A 15,195-nucleotide genomic window follows, 5' to 3' on the forward strand; every position below is an offset into this window, starting at 1 on the left:
GAGGAAGATCGTGAAGAAAGATCATCAGCAAAGGAGTTTCAGCATAAAAGATTCAGAGAAAGAGATCCAGGTTCAGATATTGATAATGCTCTGCTACAGAAAGGAATCAAGGGCTAGATATCTGAACGGAAGGAGTCATATTATTCCGCTGCACCCAATGTAAGGTTTCTTAAACTTTATATGTGTTTAATTTATCGTTTTAGAAAGTTCTTATTTAGGGTGTTAATAAACATACTTGTGAGTAGATCTAAGATCCTGGTAAAATAATTTCCAACACAGTTTTATTTTTAAAATTTATCTTTTCAACCTCTACTAGTAAAGACTTGTGTTTAGTAATAACATATTCATTATTATTTTTTTCATATAAAATATAAGTTTATATTAATTTTAGAGAAAATTATGTCGACAACTACAATATTAAGGTATTTACGGATTTGTTCGCTATTTTAAATACCGGTCTATTCTAAATAGATTTGGGATAAGTCTTCTGAAGTAATCGAATTCCCATCACTCCACGGAGCATACATGTGGTAAGCTTAGTGAGAAGCCTTTTTATTTTTTATTTTATTTATTGAATTTTCATTCCATGTGCTCTAATTTAATTCTTCTGACTTTGGTTTTTTTACATATACAATACTAAATTTATATATTAAAAATATATTTTTCTTTCATACTTTTTTAGCTACATTATTAATTGTTTGGTTTCAAAAATTATATTATTGATATACTCTTTAAGGTGATCAGTTTAATATTTACACCAGCACACATTACAACTAAATTATTTACAGATACATTATCGTCTATTTTAATACTGATAAGTTGTTTTGAAAAATTGGTAGTTTTGTTAAAATAGACTAATATATATACCAATATACTTTAGTGGTTCTCTTCTAACCTTCAGCGCCTACACATTTTATCTTTATGTGTCTTATGATATATACAGCAAAGTTATTTTTTTAATAATAATGATAAATTTGTCAAACATTCTCTTTTTTCTTCTTTTTTTTTTAATTAAATATTTAAGGTTTTTTTTTTTATATATTTTGTTAATAAATAAATAATATTTAAAATTAAATAAAGTTTAATTTATCAAACAAGTTAATAAGTTACTAAATTTTTTTTTATTTATATATTTACACATTATAAGATTAAATAAAAATAAAACTATTTTAATAGATTTATAATTTATAATAAATTGAATAGTATCTAAACATCATATGAGTTACATTAAAAAAAAAGGTAACGTCAAGGTATCTTAAACAATAAAATAACATAATACAGCATAAAAATGTGTAAAAAAACAAAAGTTACTTTTAATATTAGTCGTACTTTTTTAGATATGTTCCTCACATATTAAAATAGTTATTTTATTATTTTTTTATGTGTAAAATTCTAAAATAATTTTTTTAATGGAAAAGAAATTAATTGATATTTTATTCACATTAAAAATAACTAAATGGTTTCTTTTTTTAAAACTCCCAAAAAACGAAAATTCTTAGAAACGAGATTTTCCAACTTTTTCTATTTTCGGTAAGTTTTTGAATTTCAATATGTGTGCTGAAGTGGCACATTGATATGTGTGCAAATAATTTTTTTAAAAGTATTTTTATAAATAAAATTAATTTTAAGTATAATATTGAAAAAACTTCATTTTTAATATGCTATATCATATGTCGAAAAAAAAAGTATGCCCCCTCGCTTATAAAAAAATTATATTCTCCCTCAATTTAAAATTTGAGTTTGTCTGTATAAAATATGACTATATATTTATACCCATGTAAAATTTAAATATGGTATGAACTTATTCATATTTTTCTAAAACAAAAATCATATCAATATCAATCTTTTCATTATTTACATATTACGAACAAAAAAAGGTTTACATAAATTAAAATTTAATAAAGTGTCAATATAATAGTATAAAGTTTTCATAAAACAAAGGCAAATATATAGAATTATAAGTGATAAGAAACAGAGTTCGTGTCTGATTTAGATTGTAATTGAATCGAAACAAGCCATTAATTATTTTGATTTCTTGACTGTAATAAGTAATTAAATCAATCATGACCAAATTTTAATAAAATTAAAATATTTGATTTTAAATTAATATATGTATATATATATGAATGATTTCTAAATGGGTAATACCCATTAATAGGTACTAAAAAATTGATGAGGTGGCAATTTAGTGACCTACTATAGCAGGTTACCAACAATTTTTTTTAAAAAAAAATTATATTTATTTTTTAATATGATTCCAAGAATTATAATTTATTTACCAATTGTGATTATATATTAGACAAGTTTACGTGTCAAAATTTATTGCTAAAAATTTCTAAAAAAAAAATTAACCCAATTTAAGGTAATCTAGGTTATATAGTAATAAGTTGGCAAAATATAATAATCAATGATTTATAACACTAATATACTAAAAAGTATTTACCCAATTTAAGGTAATCTATATTATATATCTTCCGTTTTACCAATACTAGACAACTTGTCAAGACAAGAATCTCATCTTCCTAAAAATTATCTAAATAAAGCCAAAATCATTTTGTAAAATAACATTAAAAACAGAAAACAATTATTTTCATTAGTTACTCTAATTATACAAATATATATCATTAATTAATTAAAGAAAACAACTGAATCTGAAATCCCCTAAAGTATTACCAACATTGCAACAAATGAAGAAAGATGGGAATAGAAAAGACTTGCGTGGTTGATTTATTGATAGAGCATTTCATCAAATAATCCAATGGAAATTTATCAAAGCCATAACTTCAATTGAAATACACAGTATATGGGTCTGAAACAAACTAAATTACAAATCAAGCATACATTAAAAACACATATCTTCATTGTGGTTTTATCAAAAAGAAGTAAACCAAAAGGACATGCACAATTCTTCAGTAGACTACAGAGCATATATTGCTATTACTATCCTTCAACGATCAAGGGTAGAGACATCATAAAGTTCCAAGCCATATCAATAAGTAAAAAAACCAAAATGATGAACAGGATTCGGAATTAAGCAGCAGGTTAGCTATTCTTTGAGATAGTGTCAAGCTGCGAAAAATTCTCAGTGGCGCCCCCTCAGATTTTTAAGTGCAGTTGCAACCAAAAGACTTAGCAGCAGTGTGTGATTCTTTAAGACTCAATCCTTTCACAACTTGCAGTCGATGAATACGGGTAAAAAGAAAAAGACCTTCAATTGCTTCCCTGGGGTCTCGAAACCCAATCTAACGCTCTTCCAGAAACGATTCCCTCCCTTTCCAGGTCTCTTCCCCTTGAAGATTTCTTGAAGCTTAGAAAAACCTTTGGTTGCTTAAGAAAACCCTTCTCTGTCTGCTCTGCCATGGCGGGGTGTGGAGAGGTAGGAGACGAAGATACCAAGTGAGAAAAATGTTATTAAGATCTGGTAATAAGGGTAGTGCACAAAAACTCACTTTAAAACATGAGGTAGATTTCTGTAAACAAAAATTATAAATTAATATTTTTTAATTATAATATATTCACTTGAGAATGAGAAGAAAAAAAAATAGAATTTGAAAAATAAGATGACTACCATGTCATCAGGTAACAGGTCAAAACAAAAAATATTAATTTTAAAAAAATTATTAATAACTTTAAATATCATCCATTTGATTAAATTTAATGGTCCATAATTAAATACCCATTCATGGGTAATACCCATTAAGAGCACACCCATATATATATATCCATAAAATAGAGAAAGTATCAAGATTATGTTGTATGCCTTTATGTTAGTTTTGTCTGCTATTACAGTTAGCTACTTTTACTGGTTTAGTCGATTAGGTAGTCTGGTATATAAGTTCCTCTGTTCTCTTGTATCTAATTGATTAATCAATAACAGAATTCTCATTCATTCAAATTTCTCTTTCTTTCCGCATTATGGTATCAGAGCCACTTGTGATCCGTTATGAACCCAAATTACCACCGTTCCAAAAAGTCGTTTGTGATCCGTTGTGAGCCAAAGTACTGCTGGTCCAAACAGATACTTTTGCTGTCTCCCCTTTAACCTCCATTTAGGACCTTTCGGCCAATGTGCCAGTTTCCAGTGTTGGGTCTTTGACCTGTTTCAAAGTCCACAAATTTCTCGACGTGTACACCCACAAATTTCCCGATATTTGGCCTTGTGGGATTCTTTCAAATGTCACGTTCGGTCTTGTGGTCTCTTAAAGGTCATTCGTTATACCCACACTTTCCAGGCCCAAATGTGAGGAGGGTGTATTAAGAGTTAGCCCCACATTGCTAATGTGTGTAAATAATTTGTGATATATAAAATTAAAGGGCTACTCCTCCCATTGCCAATTGGTTTTCGGATGGAACCTCATTCATCTTATCCTCAAATTCTACATCAGCTACAATCTACTCTGCATAACAGATTTTCTCTCAAAACTCTTGGAACTCTCAAATATTTTCTTGGCTTTGAAATTGCTCGTGCTGAAGACGAATTGGTTCTTTCCCAAAGAAAATACACTATACAATTACTAGAAGACACAGGATACATTGGAAGTAAACCAACCAAAACTCCAATGGATCCACGACTTAAATTAGATGATCAACAAGGAGAAGCCCTTGCTGACCCTTCTCCATACAGACATATAGTAGGCAAATTACTCTACTTGACCTTATCTCGGCCTGACATCATATTTGCTGTCAACATCTTAAGTCAATTTATGTCTTCACCTCGTACACCTCATCTACAAGTAGTACACCACTTGCTTCGATACCTCAAAGGAAGCCCCGGCCAAGGTATTTTGTATTCTACCTCTTCATCTCTGCAACTTCGTGGTTTCTCTGATTCGGACTGGGCCTCCTGCCCCACTACTCGTCGTTCCTGTTGGGTTTTATGCCCTAAATAAAACTCTGTTTCAATGTAATCCAGATTATTCAATATCAATAAAGTAACAGAAGTAATTTTTCATTCACTTGTGTATGTTTTGGTTCACTTAATCAATTGCTTGTCTATTTGATTTATAAATTCATCCAAACCCCTTTTCACATACTTGATCATGTTTATTGTGTTGTTAACACAGTGATAAATAAACATGACTATGTGAATAAAGTACTCCTAGATTTATCAGAACACTGGGTTTCACTGATATGGCAATCTACAACAGAGTTTACTTACATTTGGAGAAATATTATGTTCTTTCTAGAACATAGGTTTAAGTAAAGCTCGGGTTGGATGCATGGAGTATGCATTGGAATGGACCGATATTGAACTTTGAATTAGATTTTGAAACTTACCGTAAACATCTATTCAATTCAATATCATAAGTTGATCCTAGATCACATCATCGAAATCCTGATATGGTTAGGCTTAATTTCAAGAGTATTATTCGTGTTCTTTGATTTGTTAGTTAAGCCTAATCTTTAGTCTGGGCAATACATACATTTTGGGAACACGGTAGTGCGATTGAGTGGGAGCGCGAACATAAATATGGAATCTATAGCTTCTATCTGGCGAATAGTAAGCAAAGGGTGATTTCCTTCGAGCTTAACCAAACGAGATAAATGATTGAGTACTCATTTCACTTAGTTGAAATATCATTTATACAGGGTTAAGTGTTTTAAGGATAAAATACATTATAGGGTGTTACGGTAATTTAGTCCCTTTACAGTGTAAATCATCCATATAGAGGATCATTGATCACATTAGGATTATAACAATGGATAACTAATAATGTGTCTATATGGTGGAACATATAGAGCATTCTATATACTGAGAGTGCAATTCTAAGTTCTATGTGTGGCACTACAACAAATACAGGTTTTAGGGGCGACAATTGTCGCTTCTAATAGTAATAGAAATCGCCTCTAATAGCTATTAGAGGCGACAAGTCGCCCCTAAAAAGTCGCCCCTAATAGTTCGTGTCTAAAAGTATTATTAGGGGCGACAAAAAAGTCGATCCTTATTAAGGGCGACAAAAGTCGCCCCTAAAAGTATTTGTCAGATCATGATTTTGACTTTTAGAAGCGACATTGTCACCCATAGCTAACTTATTTAATATAAAATATGTATATTATAATATCATAATAATATTTATATATCTTAATATTAAACATGTGCATCGGTATTACCACTCATTTCTTTTCAGTCCATTGTCTTGAGGTATAGTTCAATACAAAGTCATCATTATCAATTTTTATTATTATTTTTTTCATTTGTCCTTATTACGTAAATTGACAATCATAAATTAAATAAAGATATAATAATAATAATAGCAAAAGAAATGCCTTGAATATGTAATATACTGACACATATATACACTGTGAAGATGTGAAGATTAAATTCACAAACAATAAAAAAAATAATAACTAAAACGAAAAGAGAAAAAAAAATAACAGTACACTCAAAAAAATATCATTATTTCAAAAAGAAAAAGAATAAAAATTAAACCCATTATTTAAATCCCAATAATATTTAAACAAAAAAAAAAAAACAAACCCCAGCCATCATCTCTAAAAGTCGATCTATCTTCGCCCACCATTTGTTTCTATGAATATCTCAACTCCAAACACCAACTTTGATCTGTAGAGTATATATAAAAAAAAATAGAACATTATTATATATATATATATATATATATAAAAACACAAACCACCAACAAACATATTTCCATAAATATGATACCTTTAACCCAAAGCTAAAGAGAGAGATTAATGATGGGAGACAGGAGACGGGGACACAGTCGGTGGTGGGGATGGGATGGCCGGTCGGACTGGAGGTGGCCGATTGTGATTCTTCATTTTCTTTAATAAACGGCCGGCTAGCTGCAATTATTGGAGAAAGAAAGAAGATGAAATAAGGAAGAAGAGAAGAATGGGGTTAGGTAGGGATTCTAGGTTTTTATATATGGAAAAAACTTTTAGGGGCGACTTATAATAGTTGTACGATGTCATATTCAAACTTTTAATGTTATTAGCGGGAAAAATCCCGCCTAAACAAATTGGGTATATTTTGATTTTATTAGGGGCGATAATATCGCTCCTATAAATTAATAAGTCGCCCCTAAAACTTTTAGAGGCGACAAAAGTCGCCCCTAACTCTATACGAATTAAAAAAAAAATTATATATTTTTTAGGGGCAACACTATATTGTCGCCCCTAATATCCCTATTATTAGAAGCGACTTTATGTCACCTCTAAATTTGTCGCCCCTAAAACTTAAATTTGTTGTAGTGTGGATTCAACAAAGAATTATTAAGTTAGTGAATTTAAGTGGTAAATTCTAGATCTGCTTATTGGAAGCTCGGATATATAGACCCATGGTCCCCTCACTAGTTGAGATGATATTACTTGTAAGACTTATTTAATTGATTTTAATTAATCAATTAAAAATTCTCAAGATAGACTTGTCTATTTGAGAATTTATCACTTATCAAGGGCAAAACAGTAAATAGAGATTTTGAAGGGCATATTTATTAATTAGGAAACTTTAATTAGTTTCATTATTAATAAAATAAATGACAATATATTATTTGATAATTAATTTTAATTATTAAATAATTAGATTTGACATTTATGTGGTTGAACAAAGGAATTGGCAGTTTTTGACAAAACAGGAAACTATCAGTGTAGGAAAAAGGAAAGTTGGAAAAGTGGCAAGCCTTTTTTCCACAATGCCTAGGCCGACCACTTAGCTTCCTTTTCTCTTTGATTTTTTCAATTCCAAATGTCAATCATAGCCCTGGGTGGTCTTCTATAAATAGAAGGCAAAGGCTTCAGAGTTGAACACAACTGTACAACCTTTTCACAACATTATTCTGACAGAATTTTCTCTCAGAAAATTCTCTCTGAGCCGCCACCCTCTCTCTCTCTCTTCCTTCACTGTTTCGAAATGTATAAGTGCTAGAGTAGTGCCCACACACATCAAGTAATACCTCAATCATAGTGAGGAAGGCTGTGTAGAATTCAGAAACAACAAAGAAGGACTATCGGGCTCAGATCTTGATTATACTCTGCTACAGAAAGGAATCAAGGGTTAGAGATCTGAGTGGGAGGAGACATATATTCCGCTGCAATCACTGTAAGATTTATGATACTCTTATGTGTTTAATTGCCTATCGTTTTAGAAGTTCATATTTAGGTTGTTAAATCAACATACTTGTGAGTAGATCTAAGATCCTGGTAAAATAACTTCCAACAACTGGTATCAGAGCCATGGTAATTGATTTGCTTGCAAGAAATTTGGACTTAAAACGTTTTGCTTGTTTTTTGGATGGTATCATGTTGCTTTGAGTGTCATATTGATGTTTGATTGTTGTTTGTGAATTCTGGAAAAAATTATTACTGTTCTGATTCTGTAATTATTTTTATTGGATAGTTTGGAAAATTCTAAGCAATTTACTTTTTTACAGAACTCGATTTCGATTTAATTTGAATTAGTTATGAATTTTTGAAAATTGGAAAAATCGGGGTAACGAGCAACCTCATCACGCGCGCGGAATGGCTGCTTGCAGCCTTCCTGCGCCGTGATTTCTCGGCCACGAACCCAGAAACGCGTGCGGATGGGCATGCATGGCATGCCATCCGTACAGTTCATCCATTTTTTCAATTTTTTCGATTTTTCATGCTATTTCATGGAATTAAATTCCGATTTTTTGTGTAGTTTTGTATGTTGATTTTTGTTTTTTCAAATTTCAAATCTAATTATCAGAAATAAATTAATTTTATTTTTTAAAATTAATTTTAGATATTAGTGTAATTTGATTTTGAAAATAGGAAAAATCAAGTTTTGCTTACCTCTTTTCTTATTTCCTTTAAAATTTGATTATTTTATTTTTTTTAAGGTCAGATATTAAATTTTTTTGGTAACTTGACCTAAATTGCCTTGGTTAACTTGATGATAGATCCGATGATCTAATTTTAAGCAAAGGTTCAATTGATGATAGATCAAGTAAATAATTTGTAACAGGTAATTTTTACAAACTTCTTTCATCTGTATATGACCTAGCAACATGATAGGATCCATCCAAATGTGTATGCCTGTGTGAGCCTATATGTTTAATTTCTATTATAGATACATATAGGTTGTTGTTGCTAAATAAAATATCATAACTGATAGATTTTATTTAGGCTCATTTAGTAGTGAGCCTATTCAATTAATAACAGTTATTCATTTTAAGGTTAAATACCTCTCTTTTGGGCCTTGTGTGAGAGTTGGGAGCCTTAGAAGTGGGTACGACATACTGGACCCAGCCCCCCTCACATAAACAACCCCAATTGTGAAGGCCCATTTGCCTGATTTGGATAACTGTGCTAGGTTAATTATATTAGTTTGACCTAATAAAAAATTGATTAGCAACATAATTAATTTCATTCTTCCTTGAAATTAATTTAAGAAAAACATAGTTTGAATAGTTATATTCTGGAAAGCTATATGTATTTTTCTTGTTTTTAATTAAATATGGAATTATAACCATATAAATTCTTTCTGAATCTTAATTTTATAATTTCATTAAATATTCCTATTTAAGTTGAGATTTAGTTAAATCTATTAAATCAACTTAGATTTGAATATTTTTGAATTTCCTATTATAAATTAAGTTGAGGAATTTTGGGAATTGGTTATTAAGATTCTTTAGATATTTTTTTAAGTTGATATTTTATAAATATGGGAACTTAAAATGGAATATCTTCTAAATTAAGTGGTTACTACTTAATTGGTAATATTTAATTAAGTCATTGGTTGAAGAATATTTTAAGTTGGGTATTTAGATTTTTCTAAACAACTTAAATAAGATATTTTTCAAAATTATTCCATTTTTTGAAATTTAATTAAAGTTCTTACTTTAATTTGTAATATTTCAATATTGAGATATGGAATATAAATGATTAAACAAAATACATTGTTAAATAATGAGCTTTAATCAAGAGAAATTCGATCTCCATTGTTGGTTTTACATAGCTATTGTTTTAGTGAGTAATCCTCCCTAATGGAGGAATGTTCATTAGCAAGTTAGCGCCATTTAATCTCGAAAGATAAGTATTCTTATAAGTTTATTTTTATATGGTTCATGACCACCCTAATGGTGGCGACTATATAAGACTTACAAGAATGCGAAACAATGGTAGAAGCTCATAAGATAGAATTGCCTTGACTCTCGCCTAAACGGGACAACGCTGAATTCCAATCTTGATCGAATAAAAGGTTGCTAGAATGTTTGACATTTTAGATGAATTGACAACAATATTCAATAGATGATGCTTTGACTCTCGCCTAAACGGGACACTGTATCAGTTCGTTGGAAACCTTGGAAAATAAACTATGTTAGATTTAGTATTTTTATAACATATGTGATTATTTGTTTTCTGAACCCGTGTATGAATTTATAGAACCAAAACCTTACTTCTGTTTATTGATATGTTGTAGTGCCAATATGAATAACCCTCATCTCGATCCACTCCTAGTTAGTATCTTTGCAAAAGAACTCAATAGTGTGAAAATGCATCCTGGTAGTTGCATTAACTCGCACCTATTGTTGATGAATCTGAAATTCCAAAAGGCAAATCTACTAGGAATTGATTTATCAAAGGAACAATGGGTAAAACTCATACTTTATAGTCTTCCTCAGGAGTATAACAGTTTTGTTCTATATTATTTATTGAACAATCCTAACTCCTCCGACATGGACAAACTCGAGACTGAGTTAAGGGCCCATGAGAAGAATCTGATTGCAATGAGACCTCCTGGCATTGCAAGCTTTGATCAGAGGAAGAAGATTAAGCATGAGGGCTCTAACAAAGCTGCTTCTTCAAGTACAATTATCAGACATCATGTTCTATGTGCGAATTGTAATGGAAAGGGACATAAAGAAGAACAATGTCCCAGGATTCTAGACAATTCAAACGAAGGTGATGCTTTTGTATTTGAATCATGTGTTTTAGAGAACGACAAATCCTCCTGGATTGTTGATTCTGGATCTACTAACCATGTATGTTCTTCATTCGGTACCGCTTGAAACTTGGGAGAATCTTCACCCAGATGAGTTAAAGCTTAAAGTTGGAAATGGCGAGTTGGTATCAGTTAAAGCAAGAGGAACAGCCCGAATCAAGTTTAATTCTAAGAATTTTTTACTTTTAGAGAATGTTTTATATGTTCCCAATTTTAGTAGAAACTTGATTAGCGTTTCATGTTTACAGACACAATTTTATATATTGAATTTTTCGAGTTCAAATTGTTCAATTTCTCGTAATGGATTTCATATATGTGTTGCAAACATGGAACAAGGGCTTTATGTTTTAAGACCTGATACTCAAATCTCACTAAATACTGAACTTTTCAATGTAGCTAAACCTAAAAGCCTTAAGAGAAAAGAGATTGATAATGATGATCAAACTTATCTATGGCATTTACGTTTAGGTCATATAGGTTTTGATAGACTCAATAGGCTAACCAAAGACGGTCCATTGAAAAGTGTCGTCTTAGGAGAACTGGCAGTCTGCGAGTCTTGCCTAGAAGGAAAAATGACCAAACGTTCTTTCTCTGCGAAGGGAGAGCGTGCCAAAGAACCCCTAGGGTTAATACATTCAGATGTTTGCGGACCGTTGAATGTAAAAGCCAGAGGAGGTTATGAGTCTTTCGTCACTTTCATTGACGATTTCTCTAGATATAGTTTTCTTTACCTAATGCAAAAGAAATCTGAAACATTTGAAAAGTTTCAGGAATTTCATGTTTTGGCTCAAAACCAATTAGGTAAAACATTAAAGAATTTGCGAACTGATAGGGGTGGAGAATATATGGATATCCAGTTCAAAGATCATTTAATTGAACTTGGAATTGAATCCCAATATACTGCCCCAAGCACTCCACAGCAGAATGGAGTTGCAGAAAGAAGAAATCGCACTCTCTTAGAAATGGTTAGGTCTATGCTGAGTTATTCAACTCTGTCTACGTCCTTCTGGGGATATGCTATTCAAATGGCAAACGACATTTTAAATGTTGTTCCATCTAAAGCAGTCCCTAAGACACCCGTCGAACTATGGAATGGTCGCACACCTAGTTTGCGCCATTATAGGATTTGGGGGTGCCCTGCTCACGTCTTAAGAAAGAAAGAAGGCAAACTGGAATCGCGAACTGAAGTTTGCATGTTTGTCGGAAATTCTAAAGAGACTAGGGGTGGACTATTCTATAGTCACAAGGATAACAAAGTGTTTGTTTCTACAAATGCTACTTTCCTTGAAGATAACTATATGAAAGACAACAAACCGAAAAGTGAAATTGTATTAGAGGAAATGCTCACGAATCTTTTGTTCCTTCAAATGTACCATCTTCTTCTACTCAAGAAGAGGAACATCCCACTCCCTCAGTTGTAGCAACTGAGAAAACTACTACTAAAGCTCCTGTTCAGAAGGTCACCGCTCCTCGTCGTAGTGGGAGGGTTTCTACAAAACCATCTCGTTATGGCTTGGATGGTGAAATCAATATGGTCGTTGGTGACGGTATTGATGACGACCCATTAACCTATAAACAGGCAATGGCAAGTCCGCAACGGAAGCGATGGTCAGCCGGTATGGATTCAGAAATGGATTCCATGAAAAAGAACAAAGTCTGGGAATATGTAGAACCACCTGATGATTTTCGTCCAATTGGATGTAAATGGGTCTACAAGAAGAAAAGAGGTGCTGGAGGCAAAGTCGATACTTTCAAAGCTAGACTGGTCGCCAAGGGTTATACCCAAAGAGAAGGTGTGGACTATGAGGAAACTTTTAGTCCGGTTGCCATGCTCAAATCCATCCGAATTCTTCTCTCCATAGCTGCCGCTTTAGATTATGAAATTTGGCAAATGGATGTCAAGACAGCTTTTCTTAATGGGCTTCTTGAAGAAACCATCTATATGGAGCAACCAGAAGGTTATGTTCTTCCTGGGCAAGAGAATAAAGTTTGCAAATTAAATAGGTCCATATATGGACTTAAGCAAGCTTCTCGCTCATGGAATAAAAGGTTTGATGAAATCATCAAGACCTACGGCTTTCATCAGAATGAAGATGAACCTTGTGCTTACCAACTCAAGGAAAACCAAGTAGTAGTATTTCTTGGTCCTTTATGTTGATGACATTTTGATCATTGGAAACAATGTCAAGAAAATGACTCACATCAAGGAATGGCTTGACACTCAATTCGACATGAAAGACTTGGGTGAGGCAGCCTATGTTCTTGGTATTCAGATTGTCAGAAACCGAAAGAACAGATCCCTTGCTCTCTCTCAAACAGCTTACATTGACAAAGTTCTAGAGAGATTTTCCATGACCAATACCAATGGGGCAAACATGCCCTCTAGACATGGTATCCGTCTATCTAAGGAACAGTGTCCTACTGATCCTCAAGAGATAGAAGACATGGCAAAAATTCCTTATGCTTCTGCAGTTGGAAGTCTAATGTATGCTATGCTATGCACTAGACCTGACATCTGCTATGCAGTTGGAATCGTGAGCAGGTATCAGTCAAATCCAGGACGGGTACATTGGAATGCTGTTAAGTATATTTTGAAATACTTAAAGAGTACAAGAGATTATGTATTAGTCTACAAGGGTGGTGCTTTAAATCCCTTAGCTATACAGACTCAGATTTCCAGGGATGTCTTGAAGACAGGAAATCTACATCTGGGATGGTGTTTACTCTTCGGGGTGGAGCAGTGGTTTGGAGAAGTGCTAAACAAACTGCAATTTCAGATTCTACCATGGAGGCAGAATACATAGCTGCGACTGAAGCAGCTAAAGAGGTTGTCTGGCTTAGGAAGTTCTTCACCAGTCTCGGTGTAGTTCCTGGAATGGAAAGGCCTCTAGTCCTGCTTTGTGATAACACTGGAGCTATAGCCAACAGTAAGGAACCTCGGAGCCACAAGAGAAGTAAGCATATAGAAAGAAAGTATCATATTATCAGAGAATATGTGGCAAGAGGGGATGTACTGGTGGAGAAAGTGGATACGCAGGATAACTTGGCTGATCCATTCACCAAAGTCTTGGCAGTAACTTCATTCGAAAAGCACCGTCAGAATTTAGGATTAATTGAAATGTACTGATTTGTTTTATATTAGTGCAAGTGGGAGTTTGTTGGGTTTTATGCCCTAAATAAAACTCTGTTTCAATGTAATCCAGATTATTCAATATCAATAAAGTAACAGAAGTAATTTTTCATTCACTTGTGTATGTTTTGGTTCACTTAATCAATTGCTTGTCTATTTGATTTATAAATTCATCCAAACCCCTTTTCACATACTTGATCATGTTTATTGTGTTGTCAACACAGTGGAAAATAAACATGACTATGTGAATAAAGTATTCCTAGATTTATCAGAACACTGGGTTTCACTGATATGACAATCTACAACAGAGTTTACTTACATTTGGAGAAATGTTATGTTCTTTCCAGAACATAGGATAAAGTAAGGCTCAGGTTGGATGCATGGAGTATGCATAGGAATGGACCGATATTGAACTTTGAATTAGATTTTGAAACTTACTGTAAACATCTATTCAATTCAATATCATAAGTTGATCCTAGATCACATGATCGAAATCCTGATATGGTTAGGCTTAATTTCAAGAGTATTATTCGTGTTCTTTGATTTGTTAGTTAAGCCTAATCTTTAGTCTGGGCAATACATACATTTTGGGAACACGGTAGTGCGATTGAGTGGGAGCGCTGACATAAATATGGAATCTATAGCTTCTATCTGGCGAATAGTAAGCAAAGGGTGATTTCCTTCGAGCTTAACCAAACGAGATAAATGATTGAGTACTCATTTCACTTAGTTGAAATATCATTTATACAGGGTTAAGTGTTTTAAGGATAAAATACATTGTAGGGTGTTACGGTAATTTAGTCCCTCTACAGTGTAAATCATCCATATAGAGGATCATTGATCACATTAGGATTATAACAATGGATAACTAATAATGTGTCTATATGGTGGAACATATAGAGCATTCTATATACTGAGAGTGCAATTCTGAGTTCTATGTGTGGATTCAACGAAGAATTAATAAGTCGGTGAATTTAAGTGGTAAATTCTAGATCTGCTTATTGGAAGCTCGGATATATAGACCCATGGTCCCCTCACTAGTTGAGATGATATTACTTGTAAGACTCATTTAATTGATTTTAATTAATCAATTAAAAATTCTCAAGATAGACTTGTCTATTTGAGAATTTATCACTTA

General features: G+C 32.5%; 1 long non-coding RNA gene across 1 annotated transcript; it reads right to left on the reverse strand.

Annotated features, from left to right (window-relative positions):
* Positions 1-6,252: 6,252 nt before the first annotated feature.
* Positions 6,253-6,892, reverse strand: LOC133037650 (uncharacterized). Its single transcript, XR_009687712.1, has 2 exons — positions 6,665-6,892; positions 6,253-6,562 (listed from the first exon to the last, which is right to left on the reverse strand). It is a non-coding gene; the product is annotated as an uncharacterized LOC133037650 (long non-coding RNA).
* Between the last annotated feature and the right edge of the window lie 8,303 nt (positions 6,893-15,195).

The sequence above is a fragment of the Cannabis sativa genome, chromosome 5, assembly GCF_029168945.1.
Source record: "Cannabis sativa cultivar Pink pepper isolate KNU-18-1 chromosome 5, ASM2916894v1, whole genome shotgun sequence".
Classification (NCBI taxonomy): domain Eukaryota; kingdom Viridiplantae; phylum Streptophyta; class Magnoliopsida; order Rosales; family Cannabaceae; genus Cannabis; species Cannabis sativa.